The 19524-nt window shown below is 45.7% G+C and overlaps 1 protein-coding gene across 4 annotated transcripts in view; it reads right to left on the bottom strand.

Annotated features, from left to right (window-relative positions):
* The window catches only part of enah (ENAH actin regulator), a 311956-nt gene that overhangs the window by 153490 nt on the left and 138942 nt on the right, over positions 1-19524 (bottom strand). The gene's annotated exons all lie outside the window — the stretch shown is intronic.

The raw sequence follows: 19524 nt of genomic DNA, 5'->3' as shown, positions 1-19524 counted from the left end.
ATGATAAATAATATCACAGAGAAACAGAGGAACATTCCAAGTCAGCAAACAAAACACAAATGTGAAAGCATACACATGTAATGTCAGCACTTATCCACATCCTTTCCACCACACCTACATAGAACAAAAAGTAAAATGCTGCTAAATCTCAGCAGATGAAGAGGCATTCATGAAGAAAGGGATTCAAAGTAAAGCATCGACCTTCACTTTGCCTCCATGGGTTCTGCATAGCCCAGAAATCTCCCAGTACTTTTTTGAGATACCAGTGTCTGTGGTCTCTTGCGACTACACCCCTACATAGAAACTGGTGGTGGCCTGGATTCTGAGCTACGCATGTGAATTTATGCAGTAAGTTTTATGGGGTATACCTACAAAAAAAAAGTGACAAGATTCTGAAATTACGCAACACAAATTCATCCAAAAACAAAATGAGAGCAGTTTGAGATGTCTAACTAGCATCAAAAGAAAAAAGCAAATTCATGTTATGGCTGTCTTCAATAATTGTGATTGCCAGAAGTCCTCAGAGCAACTATAAGCCCAGCCACTTTCAAATTTTTTAACCTGAACATCAAGATTGGTGATGTTCATTGATTTCATGAAGTTCAGTTCCACTTGGAAATGAAGCAGTCCACGTCTTCATTCAGCAAAAGTTAAACCACAAAGAAGGTCTGCTAGATGACAGGTAAAATATACTCAGAGGTCACTTTATTAGGTACACACCTATACACCTGCACATTAATGCAAATATCTCATCAGCCAATCATGTGGCAGCAACTCAAAAGCATGCAGATATGGTCAAGAGGTTCTGTTGTTGTTCAGACCAAACATCAGAAAGGCGAAGAAATGTGATCCCAGCGATTGTAACAGATTGAAATGATTATTGGTGTCAGACAGGGTGATTTGTGCATCTCAGATACTATTGGACTCCTGGGATTTTCACAAAAGTTTACAGAGAATGTTGCGATAAACAAAAAAAAACATCTAGTGAGTGGGAGTTCTGTGGGCGAAAATGCCCAGTTAATGCCCTGCCCTGTTAATGAGAGGTCAAAGAAGAATAACCAGACTGGTTCAAACTGACTGAAACACAGCAGTAACTCAAATAACCACACACTACAAAAGAGGTGTCCAGAAGAGCATCGATGAAAAGCACAACACATTGAACCTTGACATGGATGAGTTTGTAGCGATGTGCTACACACAGCGCTGAAATAACGACACGCAGTCGGTAAGTCGTTTCGAGACTAGTTTATTCAAACTTCGCGGTGCTGGCATTTAAATCCCTAGCACCCGTCGTCTCCGGGCGGAAATGACATCAGAGGTGCATTACCAAAGTCTCCCCCCGCGCGCTGGCTATTTGTGAGCCGGTTCACCTGCGCAGAAAGTGGGTCGCCACATAACCACAACCCCCCCCCCCCCAGAACCAGCGATACACCCACCAATGTCCACAGTCTGGATCAGCCTCTGCGCCTGAACCTCAACTGGCTGCACCAAGTCCACATGGGCTGGTTTGAGTCGGTCCACCGTGAAAACCTCCTCTCTCCCCCCAATGTCCAGAACATACGTGGACCCGTTGTTGTTGATCACCTTGAATGGCCCCTCGTATGGCCGCTGTAGCGGTGCCCAGTGTCCAACCCTTCGTACAAACACAAACTTACAGTTCTGCAGGTCTTTGGGTACATGGGTGGGGGTCCGTCCATGCTGTGAAGTTGGTACGGGGGCCAGGTTGCCAAGCCTTTCACGTAGCCTGTCCAGGACTGCTGCGGGTTCTTCCTCTTGCCCCCTTGGGGCTGGTATGAACTCTCCCGGGACGGCCAGGGGCGCGCCGTACATCAACTCAGCCGACGAGGCGTGCAGATCCTCTTTGGGCGCTGTACGAATTCCAAGCAGGACCCAGGGAAGCTCGTCCACCCAGTTAGGTCCTCTCAGGCGGGCCATGAGAGCCGACTTCAAGTGATGGTGGAAGCGTTCCACCAGTCCGTTCCACTGTGGGTGGTAGGCAGTTGTGTGGTGCAGCTGCGTTCCCAACAGGCTGGCCACAGCTGACCACAGGCTGGAGGTGAACTGGGTGCCTCTGTCAGAGGTAATGTCGGCCGGTACCCCGAAGCGTGCTACCCAGGTTGCGATCAGTGCTTGGGCGCAGGAATCAGCAGATGTGTCGGTGAGCGGGGCCGCCTCTGGCCACCTCGTGAACCGGTCTACCATAGTTAGGAGGTACCGTGCTCCTCGGGACACTGGTAGGGGGCCCACGATATCCACATGAATGTGGTCGAACCTCCGGTGGGTGGATTCGAACTGCTGCAGCGGGGCTTTAGTGTGCCGCTGCACCTTGGCTGTTTGGCACTGCGCGCACGTTCTGGCCCATTCAAAGACCTGCTTGCGAAATCCGTGCCACGCGAACTTGCTGGAGACCAGCCGGACGGTTGTCCTGATAGATGGATGCGCCAAACCATGTATGGAGTCGAAAACTCGCCGCCTCCAGGCTGCTGGGACGATGGGGCGAGGTTGGCCGGTAGCCACGTCGCACAGGAGGGTCCTATCACCTGGGCCTACGAGAAAGTCCTGCAGCTGCAAACCCGAGACTGCGGTCCTGTAGCTGGGCATCTCGTCGTCTGCCTGCTGCGCCTCTGCCAGTGCTGCATAGTCCACCCCCAGGGACAGGGCCTGGACAGCTGGTCTGGAGAGTGCGTCCGCCACGACATTGTCCTTTCCCGAGACATGCTGGATGCCCGTCGTGTACTCGGAGATGTAGGACAGATGTCGCCGCTGGCGAGCCGACCAGGGATTATTGAGAAATATACCTGATATAATCATTATATATGCCTGAACTATAATCACTATGTATTAGCTATTTACTATACTATGTAATCACTTCTAGGTACCGAATATTAATATGTATTATTTTACTAGGCACATTTTGTTATGTGTTGTTTTCACTAGATACTTTGTACTTTCTTAGCTGCATATTATGGCACTTACAGTACACCTGTTTGTTTTGCAGCACTATTAGCTGCGATGTATCCCATGTATTACACTCAGCCTTTGTTTAGTACGAGATAACGGTGGTGGACAGGATGCTGCGAGCAGGAATGTACTGTGAGAGAGGTCGTCTGAAAAACATAATCTTGGCCACGAATAAGGCCCCAATGCGAACGGGTGAAAAATAATGGTGACGTACCGCGGGTTAGGCAAGAGCGATTAATTAATTCATATGTAGATGATATGCAACTAAAAATTGATTGGGTATGCTAATAAAACCGAAATGTAACTGAGATAAGAAATTACTATAAAGAATGCTGTACACTGGAGCTGGGTGGGCTTTCGGTGACAAGTTCATTGATTGCCTCAGCCTTTGTTTGCAAATAAAGGTTTAATTTTCTTGAAGAATTGTCTGTGTCTCCAAGTCATTTCAAGTAACCACGACAAAATTGGCGACCGCGGCAGGACCGGGAAGAGACCCACGGAAAGGAAACGGCAGATTGGGGACGCTTCCCAGTCCTCTAGGGACCCCCATAAGGCTAACAGAATTAAGGGTGCACCCAAACAAAAGGTAAGCGCTTTTTGCGCCAATTTGGACTAAGAATTCTATTGGCTTTGGGGAGGTCTTGGAGTCTCAGAAGTGTGGAACCACTGCCGAAGGGTCTCTCCGGTCCAAAGAATCTGGCAGAATTGGGGGTTAACAGAGGAGGCTCAGAGGATTGATCAAGAACACTGCAGTGAGGGTAAGTACAAATAAGTTAATAAGAAGTTAAGAAAAATTCCACGTGGTGTTGGTAAATCCCTGTGGATACCGCTTCACACAGAGCGAAGGGCTGCACGGGCAGGGTAAGGAAAAATAGAGTAAATCCCTGTGGATACCGCTTTGCATAGAGCGAAGGGCTGCATGGGCAGGGTAAGGAAAAGTAGAGTAAATCCCTGTGGATACCGCTTCGCACAGAGCGAAGGGCTGAACGGGCAGGGTAAGGAAAAATAAGAGTAAATCCCTGTGGATACCGCTTCGCACAGAGCGAAGGGCTGAACGGGCAGGGTAAGGAAAAGTAGAGTAAATCCCTGTGGATACCGCTTCGCACAGAGCGAAGGGCTGAACGGGCAGGGTAAGGAAAAGTAGAGTAAATCCCTGTGGATACCGCTTCGCACAGAGCGAAGGGCTGAACGGGCAGGGTAAGGAAAAATAAGAGTAAATCCCTGTGGATACCGCTTCGCACAGAGCGAAGGGCTGCATGGGCAGGGTAAGGAAAAATAGAGTAAATCCCTGTGGATACCGCTTCGCACAGAGCGAAGGGCTGCATGGGCAGGGTAAGGAAAAATAGAGTAAATCCCTGTGGATACCGCTTCGCACAGAGTGAAGGGCTGAACAGGCAGGGTAAGGAAAAATAGAACAGAATTAGAGTAGAAAATCCTTGTGGATACCGCCTTAAGAGATAAGGGTCTGAACAGACGAGGTGCAAAGAGCAAGTTCTGTGGGTACCGCTCCGAATAGAGGTCTGCACGGGCAGAACAGAATAGACTAGGCACAGAATTAGAGTAAATAATATTATCCAGTAAACAAACTGTGAATCTCGGAAATACTTTAAAAAGAGAGAATAATATGACAGGTGAAGGAACGGCAGTAGAGATTCTGAGCAAAAAATTCCCGTTAATTAAATATGAGATCACAAAAACTTCAGAAAAATGTGAAAAAAGAACCAAAAACCTGGTCACAAAGTGGCCAAGAGAAGGAACGTTTGATGTAAGTTTGTGCGAAGAAATGGAGGGACTAATTGAAAAATTACAAACCAAAAGATAAATCTAAGAAGAGGGCAAAAAAGAGAACGAGAAATGGAAGTGCTAAAACTCTTCAGAACAGAGGGAGAAAGGCTGAGGAGGACAGGTAGAATATTGATTACAAACGAGGAAGACACTAAGGTGCTGGAAAAACAGCCTGTTAGAGAGAGAGGAGGGTACGGTGAGAAGCTGGCTTCAGCTCCGTACCCGGATGCGAAAGAAACAGAAAAACTCCCTCCCTATAATGAGGAAGGAACCCCTAAGCAGTGCCCCCTGCTGATGGGAACAGTAAACATGCAGGGAGAAGTCCAAGTCTGGGATAATGAGGAGGAAAAAAAAATACGAGAAGGAAAAAAGCGGCGATATAGAACGAGATAGAGGGAGAAAAGATAAAGATAGAACAGGAAAGAAGGGAGATGGAAAGAGTAGTGGAAAGGCTACACCAGCTGAGAGAGAAGAGGGATTATGAGGAGTATCGGTTATACTGTAGAGACAGACAGACTAGAAGAGAACAGGAATCATCTGGACAGCAAGAATGGAGTGAGTTGAGAGGAAGTTGGAGGAAGGTAGGAGACGAGAGTTTGGAGGAAATACGAGAGAGGACGGAGAAGCAGATATTGGAGATGGAAGAGGGGACTAGAGTGGAGAAGGAGCAAGGAAGAAGGTATACCACCCCAGGAAGGTATGAGTGGCAGCCAGTAGTACTAGGGCCAGCAATAGATAAAGAACCAAGTGAGGAAGGAAGCTTGATTACATGGAACGGGGAGAAGGAAATGCTGCCACTGCTGGTAAAGGGATCAAGACAAGTACAGTATATCCCTTGGGGATCCCAGGACCTGGAAGGGCTGAAAAATACTCTGCCTAGTCTGCACGAGGGGGCAGGAAAGTGGATTAGAGACTTTGAGGAGGAAACAACGGGACAATCGTTGGCTATGGGAGATTTGAAGGCACTGCTGATAAGATTGATGGGAACTTCCAAGTTGAAAGAACTGATGGAAATGGTTGGCTTACAGAATGTGGACAGTCCACAGACTGATGGGGCCAATTTTGATCCAGTGAGACAGAGGGTATGGCAGGCCCTCAGGAAGCTTTATCCACCCAGAGTAGACCCCAAAGTCTTAAAGGGGGAACTACTGGGAGACACTGAAAACCCAGCAGCCTATGTAGAAAACCAGTTGAAAAAGTGGAGACTGAGCAAGAGGTGGAAAATAACTTGTTTCTGAACTCACTGTTCCGACAGAGCATTTTGGATGCAATGCCTCCGCAGTTCAAGTCTAAATTGGAGGAGGTGGTTGGGCTGTCATTACTGACCCCACAAGCATTCAGTGATAACGTAGTCCATGCAGTGGAGAAATATCGGAGAGACAAACGAAAGCTGGCTGAGCAGCAAGAAGAGGTGCAGCGAAAGCTATTGCAAATGCAGCTCGAAGAACTGAAAAAGGACAAAGAAAAAAGCAAAACGATGCTGCCAGCCATCATTAGTGTGAGTACAACCATTACACCATTAGATGGGGGAACCGGTCATTCTGTCAGTCAAGGGCCAGAAAACCCCATGCCAATAATGAATGTCTCCGGCGGAACATTTCCACTGATGCCCTATTGGGGACAGAGAGTTAAGCAACATCCCAGACAGGACTGGAACTCCCAAGGAGGGGGGCAGAGGAGTTATGGGCAAAGAGGATTAGAGAGGAGACAGGGGGAAAGAGAGGCAGAAAGATTGTGCTGGGGATGCAACCAGCCTGGACACATGAAGAAAGACTGCCCATTTAAACCATGGCCTGTCTCATATCAGCAGGAGCCGATGGCAAGGGAGCCACAGTTTAGCCACATGTCGGCTCCTGGGGGTCCGAGCGGACCTGTAAATCCCTATGCAAGGTATTAGTGGTGCCCCGAGAACTTGAGTGGGAAGGGACATTACCCAATGATAACGAGGGAGGCAGAGGAGGAACCTATGGTTCAGGTTATGTTAGAAGGGCAACTGACACCAATGATGATAGATACTGGAGCCACGTACACTTGCGTACAGCCACAGTATGCCCTTCACCTTCCCAGGTCAGGAAAGTTTATAAAGACGGTAGGGTTCTCGGGGAAAACACAGTTCACACAGTGTACGGCTCCAGTGCATTTGAAAATGGGAAATAAAGGAATTGTTTTACCAGTACTAGTATCTAAAGGAACTCAGATTAATTTGTTAGGCAGAGATGCCTTATTGAAACTGGAATTAAAATTAGAATGCACCAGAAATGGGCTGAGTGTGGAAAGAGCAGGGGCTCAATTACTAGTGCGAGAAGATAAGAGAGCCAATGTTTTTTGGATAGGGGACATAGAAGATCAGATCTGGGATACCTGGGAAAAGTGGAAACAGGGCGTGCAGGCCATATTACCTGAGGCTGTAGCGCCCAAATCTGAGTTACATTGTACTGTAATTTTCGATGAGAATCAGAATAAGGAGGTAGAGAGGAGATGGAACATGAGGACAGATATTTGACAACACCTAAAAGGGGAAGCCATAGTAATTGGGAAGCAGGGGGCAGCCCTACAAGTCAGGTGGAATACCTTCTTGAAAGAATGGTACAGGATACCGGAAGCTGTACCCCACGTAACCTTGCTGGTAAATGAGGGATACCAGTCTAAAGACCTAGGGCCCCTGGTAAAGCAGGTAAGCACCGTAACGGTTTGGAGAAAGGTTATGCCTGAGGTATGGATATCCGGAGACAACAACTACATTAAAATAGGGGTATGGAGACTTCCGGTAAGATGGCGATTGCTTAGCTGCTCCGAACTTTTGTTCCGTTACTGTCGCTATCTTTGCACTAAATGTCTCCATTTTTTAAACCTTAGTTAGGAACTTTTTCGGTATCTCTTACTTGCCTGTGAACACATCTAACTTACAATGTCCAGCAAGAGTTCTAAATCCGGGAGAAAGGAAGTTCCGGCTCTCTCAGACAAGACTCTGGCTGCGTTCGGACAGCTCCGAGACGAAATTTTAAAAGAATTCAAAACCGCTTTCAAACAGCTGGAAGACAAACTGGATCGGATCACCGATAAAGTGGACAAACATGCTGAACACTTATCTCGCATCGATTCGACTTCTGAAGATTTAGAAAGTCGTGTTTGATACTTGGAGACTCTCTGTTCCAGCTTAGAGGAAAAATGTAACAAACTCCTTTCCAAAATGGTGGATCTCGAAAATCGCAGCAGACGCTGCAATCTCAGAATTCTTGGATTGCCAGAGGCGACCGAACATGGATCAACCGTGAAATTTTTCGCCGAGTTTCTCTGTGAGATATTCGGGAAAGATTTGCTTCCGAACCCGCCCGAGCTCGAACGGGCACACAGGGTCTACGTTCCCCCCGGAATTCTGGGCTCCCGCCCGCGACCAGTAATCTTGTGCTTCCATCAATACCAGGTAAAACACAGTCTGATTGTGGAGGCACGTCACAGAGGTTCTTTTATTTTCCAGGATACAAGCATTCGCTTTGTGGAAGATTTTGCACCCCAGACCTTAAAGATGCGCGCTGAGTTTAAAGGCGCAATGAAAGTGCTTTTCGATCGTGGTTTTAAACCCTCTCTTCGCAATCCTGCCGATCTACGAATCAAGCTTAATACTGGAAAATACTAGTGGTTTAGATCAGTGAAGGAAGCTGAAGCATTTGTGGCAAGTATTCCGGCTATCCAGTCATCTTCGGAACCCGACCGGACCTCCTAAAATGGTGGATAAGTACTTCTCATAGTAAAATTACTTTTTCTGGACTCAGACTTTACTTGAAGCACTCAGACATTATTTATTGAAACTCTAAGGACTGTTGACAATCTCTCCCTGGATTTGGTGTGTCTTTTTTAAATAGACATTCTGTGCTTAATGTTTCCCTATGGACGTTTAAATAGTACTTGTGTAATCTATTTTATTCTTGTATAACTTTATCAACAGAGTTCTACAACTGACTCTAACTTGTTTTGGAGGTTTGAAGTCTTTAGTGAAGGCCTCCCTGTTTGTTGGTTCACAGTTTAACTGCTGATTTATTTTTCCTTTTTAAAATATTTATTTATTTTATTTATTTTCTTTTCCTCACCCCTTTTTTCTAATCTCTGAATTTTTTTCTTTCCTCTCTGTAAATGGTTGATAAATACTCTTCTTGAATTTATAATTTTCCCCTTCCTCTCCTTTTTTTCTAAAACTTTTTTTTCCCCTTTCTCTTACTTTATTATTCTATAATTTTTCGCGGGTAGGTTAGTTTTGGTTTTCTTCCGATTTTTTCTGTATTAAGTTTTATATTTCTGCAGAAGGTGTTCTAATCTGTAGTTATGTTTTCTAGTGCATAAACTAGTTACTATTTGCTATAGTAGTTATATGGAACTGCTGTTAATGACACAGATCTGGAAGTTGTATTTGGGTTAATTTTTTTGGTAGAGCTAGCTACTTGTTTTGGTAGCCGTCTAGTTTTGGGTTGTGTGAGTGGGGTGGGTTTTCCAGTTCCAACATCACTCACTGTATTTATTGTTTTTCTTTATTGCTCAGGACATGTATATGTTGCGATTTTACGAATCTATGTTTACATCTCTGCTCCCAGACTGCTATTGTACTGCTTGACCTCTTATATGCCTGCTGCCTGGTATGCATTAGCAATTGATAATGGCTAGTGCACTTAAATTCGTGAGCTGGAATGTAAAGGGATTGAATCACCCTGTTAAAAGGAGGAAGGTATTCTCACATATCAAACAACTCAAAGCTGACATTACTTTCCTTCAAGAAACTCATATTCGTTGTTTTGATAACTCCCGGCTTCTGTCAAAGTGGGCGGGTCAGCATTTTCATTCATCCTTTGCCGCTAAAGCTAGGGGAGTCTCCATTCTTATTAACTCAAATATTCCTTTTGAACTCCATAATAAAATATCTGATAAAAATGGCCATTTTATTATTGTTTCTGGTAAACTATATAACACTAAAGTTGCACTAGCAAACCTGTATGCCCCCAACTTTGATGATGTTAACTTTTTTGAATGGTTTTTTTCCTCACTACCAGACTTAAACTCATACTCTCTTATACTGGGTGGTGACTTCAACTGTTGGTTGGATCCTAATCTGGATCGATCGTCCTCTGTTACCAGATCACCTACTAAATCTGCCTTAGCTATCCAATCGTTTCTCTCTAATTTTGGTATCTCTGATATATGGCGTTTCCTTCATCCTACGGAGAGAGATTATTCTTTTTTCTCACATGTTCACCATACCTTCACTAGAATTGACTATTTCTTACTCGATAACCAACTTATTCCATTTGCCCACTCTTGTGACTATCAGAGTATACTGATTTCTGACCATGCCCCAATTACTCTCTCTCTCTGAACTTTCCTGGTCTCCCTCAGAGGAATAAACACTGGCGGTTTGATTCAACTTTATTATCCGATGATGATTTTTTAAAATTTATTAAGGATCAGATAACCTTTTACTTTAACACTGAAGTGTCTGGGATGCCATGAAAGCATATCTGAGGGGTCAAATAATCTCTTACACAGCAAATCTCAACAGAAGATCTTATGCAGATCGATTAGACCTTATTAACCAGATTAAAGAATTGGATCAAATATATGCTCAAACTAAGAACCTTGAATTATACAAGAAGCGCATTGAACTCCAAACTAAATTTAACCTTCTGTCCACTCAACCTGTCGAACGCCAACTTCTCGAAAGCAAGAGCCGCTTTTACATTCATGGGGATAAGTCTGGTAAATTCCTAGCCAATCAGCTGAGGCGTTCCAAAGCCAAACAACATATTACAAAGATCCGGAAGGAGAACGGAGACTTTACATCGGATCATTTAGAAATTAATGATACATTTAAAAATTTTTATTCTCGGCTTTATTCCTCTGAATCTCTGAATGACAATATCTCGGTTGATCAATTTTTACAGAATCTGAATATCCCCTCACTTTCATCTGATTTTAAAGCCAAACTCAATGCGCCTATATCATCAGAAGAAATTTCTTTTGCAATTTCTGCACTGTCCTCAGGGAAATCTCCTGGACCTGATGGGTTCCCTGTAGAATTTTATAAATCATTCTCTTCACTTCTCTCTCCTCAGTTACTTTCAGTATTATCTGACTCGTTTAATTACGGCAAATTGCCACCCTCTTTCAATGAGGCATCTATTATTCTTCTATTAAAAAAGGGCAAAGACCCAACAGAATGTTCCTCGTACAGGCCGATCTCTCTGCTCAATGTTGACGTAAAGATCTTAGCTAAAGTTTTGGCTCATAGATTAGAAACCGTTATTCCCTCCATTATCTCTGATGACCAAACAGGCTTTATTAAAAACCTTCTCCTTTTTTTTTAAACATTCGGCGTTTATTTAATATCTTATACTCACCTCCAACTGGGATTCCTGAATGTGTTATTTCCCTCGATGCGGAGAAAGCATTTGATCATATAGAGTGGAACTACCTTTTTGCAGTCTTAGAAAAATTTGACCTCGGCCAAAGTTTCATCTCTTGGATCCGATTGCTGTACCTGTGTCCTACTGCTTCTGTTTTAACTAATTTTCAGAAAACCCAAGTATTTAATCTCAAACGTGGCACCCGTCAGGGATGCCCCTTAAGTCTCTTTCTCTTTGATTTGGCTATAGAACCTCTGGCGATAGCATTTCGAAACTGTCCTGAATTGACCGGGATTTGGAGAGGGGGTGTTGAGCATAAAGTTTCTCTCTATGCTGATGACTTATTACTTTTTCTTTCAAATCCGTCTACATCCTTACCTCTAATGTTTTCACTTCTTGACCAGTTTAGCCAGTTCTCTGGCTATAAACTTAATTTACATAAGAGTGAACTTTTCCCAATTAATAAAGAAGCACAAGAACTAACATTTCATGATCTCCCTTTTAAAGTAGTCCATAACCAATTTACTTATCTTGGAATTACAGTCACAAGGAAGTTTAAAGACCTCTTTCGTGAAAACTTTGCCAATCTTTCATATGCTATAAAACTGAGTCTGGTACAATGGTCACCTCTATCTATGTCTTTGGTAGGTCGTATTAACGTTGTTAAAATGTATGTTCTCCCCAAATTTTTATACGTATTTCAATCTATCCCAATTTTTAGTCCTAAATCTTTCTTTGATTCCTTAGACTCTATTATTTTGTCATATCTGTGGCAGAATAAGCGCGCTAGAATTAATAAAATCCATCTCCAAAAATCTAAAAAAGAGGGTGGCATGGCTTTACCTAACTTTCGTTTATATTATTGGGCAGCTAATATACGCTGTGCTACCTTTTGGTCTTTCTTCCACGGCCAACCCGAATGCCCTAACTGGGTGGCAATGGAGTTGAGCTCCACTAAAGAATTATCTATCTCTGCACTTCTTGGCTCTGCACTCCCTAGTAGTCTGCCCAGATTAATAGCCAATCTACTTGTTAGACACACTTTGCGTATATGGGCTCAGTTCAGGAAATGCTATGGTTTCCAGGGGTTTTCCGTTTCTAGCCCTGTCGCACATAATCACCTTTTTTTACCTACTACGTACGATTCAGCATTCCATGTTTGGTATAGGAAGGGCATTAGACATTTTGAAGATCTTTTCATTGATAATCGCTTCGCTTCCTTTCAGCAGCTCTCCGTTAAGTTCAATCTGCCTAACGCTCATTTTTTCAGATATCTCCAAGTCCGACACTTTATTGCTCCCTTAATTCCTAACTTTCCTGAAATCCCTGCAAAAAATGTTATGGACCTATTTCTTTCCATTAATCCACTAGGTAAAGGTTTAATATCAATTATCAGAGATAAACTAGCAGCCTTACGACGGGCCCCTGTGGATAAAATTAAAATGGCCTGGGAGCAGGATTTAAATATCTCCTTATCCGATGAGAGCTGGGACTCAGTTCTCAAATCAGTTAACTCAACCTCCCTTTGTGCTCGCCATTGCCTTTTACAGTTTAAGATTGTTCATAGAGCCCATATGTCTAAATCTAAACTATCTCGATTCTACCCTGGCATTAGTCCGCTCTGTGATAAATGCAAGAGGGGCGTGGCCTCTCTCATCCATATGTACTGGTTCTGTCCTAGCTTGGAGAAATTCTGGTAAGTTGTCTTCACTACGTTATCGTGAATTCTGAATCAGCACCTAGAACCAAACCCCTTAATTGCTCTGTTTGGTTTTTGGAGCGAGACAGATCTATGTCTGGATCCGACCAAATGCCAAATATTATCCTTTGCCTCTCTCCTGGCTAGACGCTTGATCCTCCTTAGATGGAGAGATGTTGCCCCGCCCACTCATGCGCAATGGCTTAATGACATTATGGCCTGCTTGGACCTCAAAAAAATTCATTATTCAGTTCTTAATTCGGATCTAAAGTTCCATAAGGTCTGGGGACCTTTTATCGAGTACTTTCATAACATTCCTCTTGACTAGGGTTATTTATTTATTTTTTCTTCTTCTTTTCGGTCCCTTGCTTTCAGCTCCCTTTTTTTTCTGGTAGTAGGCATTATTATCCTCTGTTGCTAAGTGTATTCACAGTCTGGGAGTTTGACTGTCCTGACTTATACTCTCTATATTGTGGTGTGGTTGGTCTGGAGTTGTTTTTTCTTGTGTTGTGGGGCTTGGGGAGGATACTAAGCTTACCTGTCTTTAATTTAGGTGCTTTTTTTGTTAAATTCTCTTCCTTTGTAGCATATTGTTATTGTATGCTTAATTTTGCACTGTATTAATGTTCCTCATTGGGATTTGGGGTTTTTAATTTGTAAAATGTTTTGAAAAACTAATAATAAAAAAAAAGGGGTAAACATAAATGTGACAGGAACTATGAAGGAAGTTGAAGTAACTCCTCAGCCACACATGCCGTTGTTGGGGCAGGCAAGGGGTCGGCAGAAAAATAAAATATTGGACAAGTTGCCATCTATTCTGTGGTCGCAACATGACACGGACGTGGGGAAAATAGAAACAGCCAATCCGGTGGAAGTAAGGTTAAAGAAAGGAGCAGTTCCACCTAGAAGACCACAATATCCCTTAAGACCGGAAGCAGAGGAAGGTATAGCGCCGACAATACAGGGACTGTTAGCGGCAGGAGTGCTTAAGAGAGTAAACAGCCCCTGAAATACTCTGCTGTTGCCTGTCCCAAAAGCGGACAGGTCTAAATGGAGACTGGTGCATGATTTACGAGCAGTGAATGAGGTAGTGGAGGATGTGGCAGCAGTGGTCCCGAATCCACACACACTGCTGACTAATATTCCACCAGAAGCAAGCTACTTTTCAGTAATTGATTTGTGTTTGGCTTTCTTCAGCATTCCCCTAGCCGAACAGTGTCAGTATTTGTTTGCATTTATATACAGAGGCAACCAGTACACCTACACTAGAATGCCACAAGGATTTAAGCATTCACCACGTTTTTAATAAAGTATTGAAGGAAGATTTTGATGGCATTTCGCTGGAAAGTACACTGATACAGTATGTGGATGATTTGTTGATTTGCTTTGAAAGTGAAGAGCAGTGTGAACGGGATACTGTGATACTATTAGAGAAACTGGCGTATGGAGGACATAAAGTATCTAAGAAAAAGCTGCAATTTTGTTAGCAGCAGGTGGAATATTTAGGAAGGATGGTATCTAAAGGCGTAAAGGCAGTAACACCGAGTCAGATTGAGGCGATAACGAAGCTCCAAAGCCCCAAACAGTAGGGCAGATGATGACGTTTTTGGGAATGACAGGATATAGCTCAGATTGGATAGGAGAATATGCTGAGATTGTGGCACCTTTGAGAAAGATAATGAAAGAAGCAGGACATACAAATTTGAAGAACGGCTTACAGTGGAATGGAGAGGCAGAGATAGCTTTCAATACTATTAAGCAGGAATTGCAGTCAGCACCAGCATTAGCTTTGCCTGACTACGAGAAGGTTTTTCATTTGTATGTATCCAACCGACAGGAGGGTTATGTCACAGCGGTTCTAACACAAGAGACAGGCACAGGAAAAGCAAAGCAGCCGATAGCATACTACAGTACGAGACTAGATGAGGTGGCTCAGGGGTATCCACCCTGTTATCAGGGATTGGCGGCGCTGTACTATGCATATGAAAAGGCATAATCTGTAACCCTGGGCTATCCTGTGACTCTGTACACACACCACAAAATAGCAGAATTGCTAAAAAGAGGGAAATTTGTGTTGACGCCAGCCAGGATAGCAGCGTATCAGATGCTATTGACATTTCCAAACATAACTATACAGAGATGCACTCCCAGTAATATAGCCGATTTTGTCCCTTTGGACTATGAAGGAGAACCCCATGATTGTGTAGGGAAGACGATGGCATTTGCCAAAATTGAGAGCAGATTTACGGTCAGAACCACTAGAGGATGCAGATAAAAAGGTTATGTTCGTAGATGGCTCTTGTTGTAGGGATTATGATGGAAATCACGCAGGGTTCTCAGTAGTGCAGCAGGATCAGTCGAGCTATAAGATTATTAGGATGGAGCCATGTCCCCAACCGTGTTCCGCCCAACTAGCAGAAATCAAAGCCCTGACAGCTGCGTGTGAAATGATGGAAGGTGAGAAAGTAGACATCTATACTGATTCGGCATATGCTCATGGAGTATGCCATTTGTTCGGGGCAGTGTGGAAGCAGAGAGGTTTTTAAAAAAGTAGCGGAGATCCTATACAATATTGTCAGCAAATTCTAGACTTAATAAAAGCATTTATGAAATCCCAAGCACTGGCTATAGTGAAATGCCAGGCACACAAGAAAGGGAATGGTATGATAACAAAAGGAAATCAAGCTGCAGACGAAGCAGCCAGGAAAGCGTCTGGGTGTACATCAGTTATTATTGCACCCCAGGTAAGCCTAGAGCCGGAACCCATGATAGAGGACCTGGCTGAAATGCAAGGTAGGGCAACATTGGCAGAACAGACAATGTGGAGGCGACGGGGGGCCAAGCAGAACTTAGAAGGCCTGTGGAGCACAGAGGATGGTTTGTGGGTAGCTCCTACTCCTTTGTTGACTATCCTAATTTCAGAAGCACATGGAGTGGACCATTGTGCAAGGGGGGAAGTAATAAGGAAAGTAAAAAAGGATGGTTTCTGGTCGCCTTACTTACAGGCTTCGGTAGACTATATTTTAGCACAGTGTGAGGTTTGTGCACAGAATAATGTTCGAAGGGGGATTGCAACCCCAATAGGTCACATACCCGTGCCTGAAGGACCATTTTGACATCTGGTGATCGACTACGTAGATATGATAAAGACGGTAAGAGGGAAAAGATACATTCTGGTGGTAATTGACAGGTTCAGCAGATGGGTAGAGGCAATACCCTCAAAGGATCAAGGGGCAGGAACAGTGGTAAAGTTCCTGACAAATGAAGTGATCCCAAGATTTGGAATACCTACGGAAATCAGCTCGGACAACGGTTCGGCCTTCATCCAAAAGGTGGTCAAATTGGTATTACAAGTACTGAGAATAAAACAAAGGTTTGGATGTGTGTACCACCCACAGTCACAGGGCATGGTGGAAAGAATCAATGGCACTCTGAAGGCCAAACTAAACAAAATTTGTGCAGACACTAAACTTAATTGGATCGATGTTTTACCGTTAGCATTGATGAGTTACCGCATGCAAACTAATCGAGTGACATGCCTGACACCGCATGAGATGCTCACTGGGAAGCTATCATACCTGTGATAGGGGTAAGCAAAAATGTTGAATGGATAAATTATATATACTACAATCAACAGAGGTTCATCAACCGAAATGTAACTGAGATAAGAAATTACTGTAAAGAATGCTGTACACTGGAGCTGGGTGGGCTTTCGGTGACAAGTTCATTGATTGCCTCAGCCTTTGTTTGCAAATAAAGGTTTAATTTTCTTGAAGAATTGTCTGTGTCTCCAAGTCATTTCAAGTAACCACGACAGGATCGGACACCTTCGTGAATGTGAAGGTCAATGGTTTGTGGTCCGTGAACGTGGTGAACGGCCTGCCTTCTAAGAAGTACCTGAAATGCCAGATTGCCAGATACAGTGCCAACAGCTCCCGGTCGAGAGCACTGTACTTGAGTTCGGGTGGTCGTAGGTGCTTGCTGAAGAACACTGGGGATGGCAGCGCCCCTCGATGAGCTGCTCCAGCACCCCACCAACTGCTGTGTCGGATGCGTCCACCGTGAGGGCGGTCGGAACGTCCATTCTGGGGTGCACCAGCATTGCGGCATCTGCCAAGGCTTCCTTGGCTTTAATTAAAGCAGCCGCGGCCTCCTCGTCCCAAGTAATGTCCTTGCCTTTACCCGACATCAGGGTGTACAAAGGGCGCATGATACGGGCTGCTGAGGGGAGGAAACGGTGGTAGAAGTTCACCATACCAACGAATTCCTGCAGGCCTTTGACCGTGTTGGGCCGGGGAAAGTGGCGGATCGCGTCTACCTTGGCGGGCAGAGATGTTGCCCCGTCTTTGGTAATCCTGTGGCCCAGGAAGTCGATGGTATCGAGACTGAACTGGCATTTGGCCGGGTTGATCGTGAGGCCGAAATCACGCAGGCGGGAGTAGAGCTGGCGGAGGTGGGACAGATGCTCCTGACGACAACTGCTGGCTATAAGGATGTCGTCCAAATAGATGAACGCAAAGTCCAGGTAGCATCCCACCGCGTCCATTAGCCGCTGGAACGTCTGTGCAGCATTCTTCAGGCCGAACGGCATTCAGAGGAACTCGAACAGGCCGAACGGGATGATGAGTGCTGTTTTGGGGATGTCTTCAGGGTGCACCGGGATTTGATGGTATCCCTGGACGAGGTCGACTTTGGAAAAGATTCTTGCCCCGTGCAGGTTTGCTGCAAAGTCCTGTATGTGTGGCACGGGGGTAGCGGTCTGGAGTGGTAGCCTTGTTCAGTCTGCGGTAGTCGCCGCATGGTCTCCAACCCCTGGCTGCTTTGGGCACCATGTGCAGGGGGGGGGGGGGGGGGGGAGGCCCATGGGCTGTCGGACCTTGATACGATCCCCAATTCCTCCATCCTCTTGAACTCCTCCTTCGCCAGGCGGAGCTTTTCCTGGGGGAGCCTTCGCGCACGGGCGTGGAGGGGTCATCCCTGGGTCGGGATGTGGTGCTGTACCCCGTGTCTGGGCATGGCTGCCGTGAACTGCGGTGCCAGAATCAATGGAAAGTCCGCCAGGATTCTGGTGAATTCGTTGTCCGACAGCGTGATGGAGTCCAGGTGTGGGGCCGGCAACTTGGCTTCACCCAGGGAGAACGTCTGGAAAGTCTCGGCATGTACCAGTCTTTTCCCTTGCAAGCTGACCAGCAGGCTGTGAGCTCACAAGAAGTCCGCCCCCAGGAGTGGTTGGGCCACCGCGGCCAGTGTGAAGCCACGGGAACTGCACTGTGCAAGTGCCGTAGGTCCGTATCATGCTGCCGTTTGCGGCCCTCAGGGTGGGTCCTGGCTTCCTGTTGCGGGTGTAGTACCCCATCGGGGGCAAGACGCTGATCTCCGCTCCGCTGTCAACCAAGAAGTGGCGTCCTGCCTGTTTGTCCCAGACATACAAGGGGTTGTCCTGGTGACCAGCCGCCATAGTCATTAGCGGCAGCTGGCCCTGGCCCTTGCAGGGCGGGCAACAACAGCAGGCTTTTGTGCCCCACCGCTGGTGGTAGAAACACCACTGTTCACTGGCCTCCTCACTCCCGCCTCTGTATTGTGTGCGCCCCCCTGCCGGGCCTGGTCTGATCTGCTGCTGAGCGCGTGGCCTGGTAATCTGACCAACGGACGCCACGCTCTCTCTCTTGGCTTTCCACAGCACGTCTGCCCGGGCCGCCACCTTCCAGGGGTTGCTGAAATTTGCGTCGGCCAGCAGCAGATGTATGTCCTCGGGCAGTTGCTCCAGGAACGCTTGCTCGAAAATGAGGCAGGGCTTGTGTCTGTCAGCCAGGGACAGCATCTCGTTCATCAATGCTGACGGCAGTCTGTCTCCCAAACCGTCCAGGTAAAGCAGGCGGGCACCTTGCTCACGCCATGAGAGGCCAAAGGTCCCAATGAGCAGTGCCTTGAATGCTTCATATTTGCCTTCTTCCGGGGGCGACTGTATGAAATCCGCAACCTGGGCCGCCGTCTCCTGGTCAAGGGCGCTCACCACGTGGTAGTAACGCGTGGAATCAGAGGATATCTGCCGAATCTGGAACTGGGCTTCTGCTTGGCTAAACCACACGTGTGGTCGCAGCGTCCAGAAAGTCGGCAGTTTTAGCGAAACTGCATGAACAGATGAAGAGTAGGTCATCTTTGGTCCAAATCCCGTTTGGACCGTTGGGGTCATCAATGTAGCGATGTGCTACACACAGCACTGAAATAATGATACGCAGTCAGTAAATCGTTTTGAGACTAGTTTATTCAAACTTCGCGGCACTGGCATTTAAATCCCTAGCACCCACCCTCTCCGGGCGGAAATGACGTCAGAGGTGCATTACCAAAGTCTCCCCCCGCGCGCTGGCTATTTGTGAGCTGGTTCGCCTGCGCAGAAAGTGGGTCGCCACAAGCTAAAGCAGCAGAAGACCACAAACATAATAGCCAGTTTATTAGGTACAGGAGGTACTGAGTATGGCCTGTTTCTGTGCTGTAGTGGTCTATGATGCAGGAGACTCAGAAACTACCAGAAATCAGCTTTCCAGAAAGAATCCTAGCTGCTGAAGACAAGCATCTTGGATGAATAATCAGCAGACAATTACGGAGCCATTAATCCGAGGATCAATCAATCACAAGTATAAAAATTAGATCTTGATTCTCTTCCTGGACTGCTGTATACACAAAGATCAG

Source organism: Hemitrygon akajei, chromosome 9 (assembly GCF_048418815.1).
Source record: "Hemitrygon akajei chromosome 9, sHemAka1.3, whole genome shotgun sequence".
Lineage (NCBI taxonomy): Eukaryota > Metazoa > Chordata > Chondrichthyes > Myliobatiformes > Dasyatidae > Hemitrygon > Hemitrygon akajei.
Note: the sequence above shows the minus strand (reverse complement) of the source record. Positions and strands in the feature narration are given on the sequence as shown.